Source organism: Peromyscus californicus, unplaced genomic scaffold (genome assembly GCF_007827085.1).
Source record: "Peromyscus californicus insignis strain IS unplaced genomic scaffold, ASM782708v3 Scaffold_7__1_contigs__length_154581171, whole genome shotgun sequence".
NCBI lineage: Eukaryota > Metazoa > Chordata > Mammalia > Rodentia > Cricetidae > Peromyscus > Peromyscus californicus.
This window is the reverse complement of record NW_026294595.1, coordinates 104,357,057-104,366,582: the sequence shown is the minus strand read 5'-3', so window position 1 is coordinate 104,366,582 and position 9,526 is coordinate 104,357,057. Positions and strand designations below refer to the sequence as shown.

General features: G+C 42.4%; 1 pseudogene; it reads right to left on the bottom strand.

Moving 5' to 3' along the window:
• Positions 1–4,229: 4,229 nt before the first annotated feature.
• Positions 4,230–5,421, bottom strand: LOC128100976 (ADP-ribosylation factor-binding protein GGA2-like; annotated as a pseudogene).
• Between the last annotated feature and the right edge of the window lie 4,105 nt (positions 5,422–9,526).

The following is a 9,526-nucleotide window of genomic DNA, read 5'->3' as shown; positions in this document are numbered from 1 at the left end:
GTCTCCCATACTTCCCCTGCTTCTATGAAAGAGCTACCTACATGATAGGGATTAAGCCCAGAAGGTCAAAGGCATTCTGGAACTGAGAGGGGAGAGTTTCTGAGTAGATTCACAGCTGCAAAAGAATGACTGTGTTTATCAAGCAGACTGTTATTTTTTAATTTTTTTTTTGGTCTGGGTATCCTTTCTACCACCTCCCTTTTCTAAGCATAATTAAAATGCAAGCGGGCACTGCCCAGGAGGAGACAGCTGAACATTTAATTGCTCTGAGCAAAAACTTCTAGCAAAAGGTCATGCTACGATGGTAACCCAGGCTCCTTTGCATTCCTTGTCCAACGTCGGTGATAACGCATTAGTCTGCATGCATGTGGGACCCAACCCGGAGACAGCATCAGTCAGGCTACAGGGTTACCATTAAACGCTCACCCAGCCTCATTTTGAAGAATGTTTCTGTGGCTTGGATTTATGCCATTGACTTCCACCCCAGCTGACCCTGCCTGAGTGGACAGGCAGGGTCAGAAGGCCTTGGCCAGCGGGGACAGTTCCTTTTACCATAATGTCTTGGCTTGTTGTCCTTGAAGTGGGGCCAGAAAGACACATCTGCTGAGTGGCAGGCAGTGGAACCCTCAGAATTGGGTCATTACCAGCTGGGGCTGTGCAGTCTTAGGATAGGGAAGGTTTCATGAACTCTTGTTTGCTCTAATTTTTATTTCAACATATTTAAGAAGGGGAAAAAGTAACGTAAATATAAACAAAAACCTGTTCTTAAACTGATGGCATCTTGTGGTCTCTGCAAAATTGATTTGCACATCACAAATCCCTGTTGAAAGTCTGGGAAAATTAGGTGAAGTTTATTTATTGCTTTGCTTTTTAGATAGGATCTCGAATATCCCAGGCTAGCCTCAAATCACTATATAGGTGAGGATGGCCTCGAACTTCTGACCTTCCTGCCCCCACCTTTCCTTGTACCATTGTACCTGGTTTTTGAAGTACTGGGACTCGAACTCAGGGCTTTGTGAATTTAAGGCAAGCACTCTAACAGAGCCACACCTGCAGCCTGTGAAGTTTATTTATAAAGAGGAAACAAAATTTAGATTAACAGGACCTATGGCTAGAAGCTAATCACAGGATTGATTTACATACTCACTGATACCACCAGAGACAAGGATTTTTCCATGTTTCTGCCTCATTCTTCCTAGCAAGATGACTTCCAGCCTCATCTTATGCTGACACTACGAACATTAAGTCCCTTACTGCTGCTTCCCCAAGCTGTTGGTAGCCACTGTTCTATTTCCTGTCTACACATTTGAATATTTTCAATGTCTCATGCAAGGGAGTCAAATAATACTTTTGTGTCTGGCTTCTTACACTTAGTTTGTCTTCAAGTTTCGTTTTTGTTATAACATGTGTTAGATCATTTTCTTCCTATCTGAACAGACTTTTCTCAAAAGGAGATGTACGGAAGGCTAACAAGTCTATAAAAAAGTTCAAAACCACCAGCCATCAGGCAAATTCAGATTAAAACAATAAGGTATCACTTCCTACCTGTCAGGATGGCTACTATCAAAAAAGCAAAGGGTATGGGAGAGAGTGTGGAAAAAAGGATGACCTTTGAACAGTGTTGTTGGAAATGTAAAGTACCTATGAAAACAGTATGGACTTTCCTAAAAAAAGAAAGAAAGAAAGAAAGAAAGAAAGAAAGAAAGAAAGAAAGAAAGAAAGAAAGAAAGAAAGAAAGAAAGAAGGCTGGGGCAGCTGCTCAGAGATAGGATACTTGCCTAGTACACACAAGGCCCTGGGTTTGATCCCAGCTTTGTGCAAATTAAAAACAGAACCATCATACGAAAATGCAGCAAACCCACTACTAGGTATATAGCAAAAAGGAGATGGAATCCATATACAAGAGAGAGCTGCACTCCCAATTTTGTGGCTACATTATCCATGATAGCTAAGACACAGTCTTAAGTGCTCATCAAACAGTGAGTGGATATAACATGTATGCTTAATAAAATCTTTAAAGGCCCCACTTTAAAAACAAGAAAGGAATGCAACAGCAAGGATGACCAAGTAGGACATCATGCTAAGTGAAATAAACCAGACACAGAAAGAAAATTACAGCCTGACCTCACTTGTGTGTATAATCTGAAAAGGCCAAACCCATAGAAGTGGAGAGTAGAATGGTGGATACCAAGGTGGGGTGAGGAGCTTAGGGAGATGTTGGCCAACAGTATAGTTTTAGTAACTCAAGCTGGATAAATTCTAGAGATCTATTTATAGTGTGGTGAGTAGAGATAATAACAACATACTGTATTCTTGACAATTGCTTAGGGAATCGATTTTTAAGAGTTCTCACCACTAAAAAGATGAGCAATACACCCACTAATTAGCTTGATTTAGTCATTCCAAAATATATGCTTTTCAAAAATCTTGTTTGTGATATGTACAATTTTCATTTGTTAACTAAATATTTATTTTTTAAAAATTTGAAAAAATCCTTCTTAAAGCTGAGTACTTATGTATTTATGTATTTACCACATTATTTGTTGATGGACCCTTGGGTTGCTTCCATCTTTTATCTGTGAGAAAGCTGCTGCTGTGGACTTGGCTAGGCAGCTCTGGAGCCTGCTTTCAGTTACCCCAGGTATACACACAGAAGTAGAGCTGCAGGACACAAGGGGTTTTGTATGTGATTTTGGAAACCATCTACAGTAACTGCACCGTTATATACCAGCAATGAATGCGTTTTCCAATTTCTTTATTTGCAAATGCTTGTTATTTTTTATTTACTTGATGACACCAAATACAACAAGCATGAGATGACGTCTCATTATACTTTTTCACTTTCCCGGTGTTGTGGTTTGAAAATGACCCCCAGGCGTCCCTAGGGAGTGGCACTATTAGGAGGTATCGCCTTGTTGGAGTAGGTGTGACTTTGTTAGAAGAAGTATGTCACTGGGGGTGGGCTTTGAGATCTCAGATGCTCAAGCCAGGCCCAGTATCTCACTCTCTTCCTGGTACCTGCCGATCTGGATGTAGAACTTGCAGCTACCTCTCCAGCACCATGTCTGCCATGCTTCCCTCCCTGGAAATAATGGACTAAACCTCTAAACTGTAGGCCAGCCCCAATTAAATAGTTCCTTATAAGAGTTGCCATGGTCATGGTGTCTCTTCATAGCAGTAGGAACCTTAACTAAGATACCCAGTAAAGCTGAGCATGTCATTTGTGGATCTTCTTTGGAGAATTATCTAAAGGCCTTGCCTGCTTTGAAATTTTATTATTATTTATTAGTGTTATTATTATTATTATTGTACACAGTATTTATTTAGTGATGTTCTGTTCTTAATTACCACATGGCTCTCTATCTGCATCACAGTTCCCCACCTCGGATTATGAGGGCCACAGGGCTGGGCAGCTAGCTGTGATTTACAATGACGAACACAGGGTCACAATGAAAGAGCTTTGAGATGTTTGTGGACAGAAAGAATGAGGATGACATTGTGAGTTCTGAGTAAGGGTCCAGACAGGCTGCCCAACCCATAGAACCCGAGGCCTGAGCAAGGCCTCAGAGTGTCCATATGGGGGAACCTGAGGCACTGTAGTGAAGGACGTGATTGGTCTCCAAGTGTGATTTCCTGGTCTCATGGCAGCCCCTTGCCTGGAACCAGTGCAATAAGCATTCCATTTAGAAGGTCTTACTGAGCATCTGCAAGCAGCATTCACTAAGGAAAATGAAAACAAGGCCATTCTTGGAAGAGTGTGCCCCCAGAAGACAGTCTCTCACAAGACCAACCAGGTCCCGTTCCAAGGTCCCTGAGAATAGCAGCCTGGGAGCAACTAAGACTTTCAAAGGCTGACAAGGCACAGAGTGGATGGGTGAAAAGAATGACACATGGGAAACACTTTGGCTCATAAAACTCCAACCTGAGGCAGGACAACAATGTCAACCAACACGCAGAAGCAGATGTGAGTGCCGCAGAGATGATCTCAGAAATTGTCAGCATCCCCCACACTGCCAAATCCCAAGCCCAGCTCTCCCTCCCCACCCAGCACCCCAAACACACACACACATACACACACACACACACACACACACACACACACACACACAATCTACAGACAGGATCAAGAGAGAACACTTGGCACTCTGCACTACATCACAATGAGTCTTGACCAGTGATAGGAATGCTGGCCTAAGCTTGACTGAAGAGTCTTGGTTGAGAAGTTAGGTTCAAGACAGCTGGGCTAGAAAGGCTTTCACTTCTCCTCCTTCGCTGAATGGCTGCCCACACTGGCTGAAAGTCAACTTATACTGCAACCGGATAGGTTCTTCATGTGGGTTGTCAAGCAGCAGCACCTGATATATCATGACTGGACGCATCAAAGGACTGAATTCAGGGAGCTTGGAACTGGCTGCCGGCTGCAGCTTCACTCGCATTGACTTTGGGACAGCCACCTGAAACATATCTCAGACAGGCTGTGTGGCAGTGCTCCTCAAGGTCAACATCAACACCTGCACATCCGGGTGGCCAGGGGTCCCCATCTGGAAGAAGTACAGCAGAAATCTGAAGCCATTCTGGTCATACACAGTGATGGGTGTGTAGGCTGCTGGGCTTCACAGGCTCCAATGGGGCAAACATTTGAGCCAGATGTGTATTCTGTGAGGCTGGGGAAGAAACCAGTGCTCCAGCCTCCCAGAACCAACCTGGAGAGGACTTGGGACCTGGTGGCACTTCCTTGGGGATACTTTTTTTTGAGGAACATATTTCAGTGATCCTGGAGATAGTTGTGGTGAGAGGAGATCCAGCAAGTTCCTATCTGCAGAAAGGCCCTGGAATGTGATGGCAGCCACTACTTCTTGTCTTTCTTTACAGCAACTTGGAATCACAACCTTGTTCCTAGCAGGAACATTGTATCGTTGATCTCTAAAGCTGCCAGGTCCTGATGAAGTAAAATTGGAGCTTCCAGGTCAATGAGAGGGCAGTTCTTCCTGTAGGCTATTTGATTCAGAGAGACTCTGGAGACAGGAATGTCCCCCACCGCAGCGGATCACCTGTTGACTCATCCTGATACCACCTGTTTCCACAGCAGAAACCCCTGGGTGAGGAGGTCATTTTCTTGAAGAATCTCCACCAGTGCGTCCTCGTCATCGGTGGTGTCACTTGCTAGCCAGCACAGGGTCGGTCACAGCTTCTCCCATCTTTCATACACAACCTGCATGCAGGCAGGGCTGGGGCTGGCCTGTGGTACATGCTTGGCATCTCCCGCAGCACCTTTACATGGCTCCGTACTTCCTCCACCGTGTTGACTCGCTTGAAAACCGTCTCGGACTTTTCTTGTTCTTCCTTGACCTAATTCTTGATCAGCCGGTTGCTCTTGAGAAGTCTTGTCAGAAGCTTTGACATTTTCTCGTGGGCGTCAAAGTGATATTTTATTATTATTGAAGTTTTTTTTCTTTCATTTTTGAGATTTTAACACAATTATACCATTTTCCTCTTCCCTTTCTTTCCTGCAAACCCTCCGTTTTTTTACTGATTGTTATTATGTGCACATTTGTGTATGCATACACAGATACATTCCTAAACATAACCCAGGTAGTCTGTTTAATGTTACCTGTATGCGTGTTGTCAAGGTTGACCATTTGGTACCAGATGTGCTCTTTCCTGAGGAAGACTGTTTCTTCCACTCTCAGCATTCCTTGGTAGCCTGTAGTTCTTTGTGTAGGGTCGAAGCCTCACAGGCTTATCCCTCATTCTCTTTGGCATGTCTATTGGTGTTATTCTTGTTCAGCTCATGTTTAGACAGCCACGTTGGTGAGATTTTATGGGTGTAACTTCTGACATCGCTAGGAGACACAGTCTCACAGCAAACTCCCTGATCTTCTGGCTTTTACAATCTTTCTGCCTCTTCTTCTGTAATATTTCCTGAGCCTTAGATGCAGGGGTGTTTTGTAGATGTATCCATTGGGACTGGGTTCCATAATGTTACATTTTGATTGGTTGTGGTTTTCTATAGTATTTTCCATCTGTTGCAAAGACAAGTTTCCTTGAAGAGAGCTGAGGACTATACTTACCTGTGGTTATAAGGACAAATGTTTAGATTGTTGTTGTGGATTATGCTGGTTTAGAAAAGTAGGTTCTCCTCCAAGATCCATGACGTTATTAACCCTAAGCAGTTGGTAGGTTTCCAGTACCATGAATGGTTTCACTCTTACTGAGCACATCTTAAGTCCATTGAGAGAACTGTTGGTTACCACCAAGGTATTCATGCCACTGTTGCTCATCTAGGGCTCTTCTGCCATGCTGGTCACTGTTGTGGTTCACAGCCACCGTAGTCGGGTAATGCTGTTGGCTGCTTCCCTCCTGTGAAAGCTTGCCTGGTATCTTCTTGTCAGGGAGAAAGCATTCAGGTCAGTTCCTGCTCAGGGGCCTCTAGTTCCTGAAGTGCATGGTGTCTTCAGCAATAAGAGCTTCCCTTCGACCTCTGGAGGGCCACCAAGGGCAATAGCAACAGGCTGTAGGTTTTGGGAATCCTTTGGAGAGCCCAGATAAGGGCTTCTCATGACTGCTCCTGGGGATATTCTTAGAAGAAGTCTTTGGTTCTTGGAGGGAGCATTGTCAGGCCAGATGAGAAAAGTTTATTTGAACTATACATTAATATTTTACAATATCATAGTGTCTTGTTTAGATAAATAGCTAATATGATTTCTTATGATCTTTTCAGACATCCTTATTGTTATTTTACCCTCTTCCCTCACTAAAGAGCCAACCCTTTCCCCATTTCCACTACCAAATCACTGTCGCTTGCTATTCCCCTTTGCCTCCTCCTGCTTTCTGCTGTATTTACCTCCTTCCCTCTCACTAAAGAGCCCCCTTTCCCCATTAACCTGAGAAGATCCCTTGTACACTGCTAGTCCCCTCTATATTGCTTCCCAATCCCCCTACTCCAGGAATGGCCCCCTTTTACTAAAGGAATGGCCTCCTTTTACTTTCCTGCTTTCTGCAGTTACTCTGAGATATGTAGCTGAGGATTTGGAGCTAAGAGCCTCCAGTGAGAGAGAACATGTGACATTTGTCTGTCTGGGTCTGAGTTACCTCACTCAATACGATCTTTTCTAGTTCCATCCATTTATCTGCCAAGTTCATGGTTTTAGTTTTCTTTACAGCTGAATAATATTCCACAGTGTATATATACCACATTTCATTATCCATTTGTAGGTTGTAGGGCATTTCATTTGTTTCCATTTCTTAGCTATTGTGAATAGAGCAACAATGGACACAGCTGAGCAAGTGCAGGTACAGTAGGATGTGAAGTATTTTGGACGTGTGCCAAGGAGTGGCATAGTTGGGTCATCTGGTAGATTTATTTTTAGCTCTTTGAGAATTCTGCCCACTGATGTCCATAGTGGCGGTACCACTTTGCAACCCCACCAACAGTGAATACATGTTCCCTTTTTCCCACACGCCTTCCACCATTTGTTGCTAGTTGTTTGTTGATCTTTGCCACGCTGACTGCGGTAAGATGAAATCTCAAACTTGTCCTGATTTGCATTGCCCTAATTGCTAGGAATGATGAACGTTTTTTGGAGCTATTTCTTAGCCATTTTTCCCTATTTTGATAACTCTTGTTCAGATCCCATGCCCACTTTCAGAATGGGTCATTTTTTTCTAATTCTTCACTTTTGGAGTTCTTTATATATTCTGGATATTAATCCTCTGTCAGATGTATAGCTGGCAGTGATCCTCTCCCATTCCGTGGGTTTTCTCTCCACCCAGTTGATTGCTTCTTTAGCTATGAGGAAGCCTTTTAGTTTGATGAAGTCCCACTTGTCCATTGTTAGCCTTAATTCTTGGGCAAATGGAGTCCTGTTCAGAAAGTCTCTTCCCACACCTGTATCATATGTGGTGCTCTCTATGTTTTCTTCTAGGAGTTTCAGGGTTTCAGGTTTCAAGTTTAGATCGTTGATCCACTTGGAGTTAGTGTTCATATCATAGAAGGTGATGGATACGAGTCTAATTTCACTCTCCTGTTTGTGGACATCAGATTCCCAGCACTGTTTATTGATGATGTTTATTTTTAACAGCTTATGTTTTGGCATCCTTGTCAAATATTAAGTGACTGAAGGGACATGGACTCTGTTTGGCTCTGTGGTTTTGTCCCACTGGTCTGCATGAGTATCATCTCACCAGTACCATATTACTTTTCCTCCTGTGGCTCTTTAATAGACCTTAAGGTCTGGAATGGTAATCCCTTCAGCACTGTTCTTTCTCTTCAGGATTGTTTTAGTTATCTGTGGTGTTTTGTGGTGCCAAATAAATTTTAGCATAGTTTTTCTCTTTCTGTGAGGAATGAGATAGGAATTTTGATTGGGATTGCATTGAATCCTTGACTAGCTTTTTTGAAGTTTGCTATTTTCATAATATTACTGCTATCAATCCACGAGCATGGATGTCTTTCTCTGTCTCTTTCCACAGAGGTCTAAAGTTTACGTTGTAGAGGTCCTTCTCTTCCTTGGTTAGGTTTATGCCTAGATATTTCCTTTTCTTTGAGGCAATTGTGAAAGAGCATGTGCCCATGATCTCCTTTTCTGTATATTGGTTGTTGATGTATAGAAAAGTTATAGATTTGTGCGAGTTGATTGTCCTACCACATTGATGAATTGATTTATCATTTCTAGAAGTTTTCTGGTGGAATTTCTGTGCTCTCTAATGTATAGTGTCATGTCCTCTGCAAATAGAGATACTTTGACTTTTTCTTCCCATTTTCCTATCTCTTTAAGTCCTTCCTCTTGTCTTACTGCTCCAGCTAGTGCTTCCAGTACAATATTGAAAAGGAATGAAGACTGTGGGCATCCGCAACTCATTTCTGACTTCAGTGGGATTACTTCAAGTGTTTTTCCATTTAGGATGATGTTGGTTGTGGGTTTCTAAGAACCTTTATTGTGTTGAGGCCTGTTTCCTCTAGCTCTACATTCTGTAGGACTTTTATCATGAAGGCATGTTGGATCTTGTCCCAGGCTTTTTCTGCAGCTATTGAGACGATCATGTGACTCTTGTCTTTAAATTCATGTATGTAGTTTATAACATTTATTGACTTTTATATTTTGAGCCATCCCTGCATTTCAGGGATAAAGCCAACTTGGTCATGGTGGATAATCTTTTTGATGTATGTCTGTATTCTGTCTGTGAGTATTTTATTGAGGATTTTCGAGTCTATGGTCATAAGGGATGTTGGCCTGTAGTTTTCCTTCTTTTCTTGTTTCTTTACCTGGTTTGAGCATTAGAATGGTACAAGGAGTTTGGGAATGTTCCTTTTGTTCCAGCTTTAATTTTTTTTTGAATAGTGTAATAAAGATTTGATATAGATCTGCTTTGGATGTCTGGTAGAATTTTGCCACGAATTCATCTGGTCCTGGAATTTTTAAAGGATTTTTATTACTATTTCAATCTCCTCACTTGTTATGGATCTGTTTAGGTGGTTGACTTCTTCTTGGTTTAATTTTGGTTGTTTGACTGAATCTAAAAATTC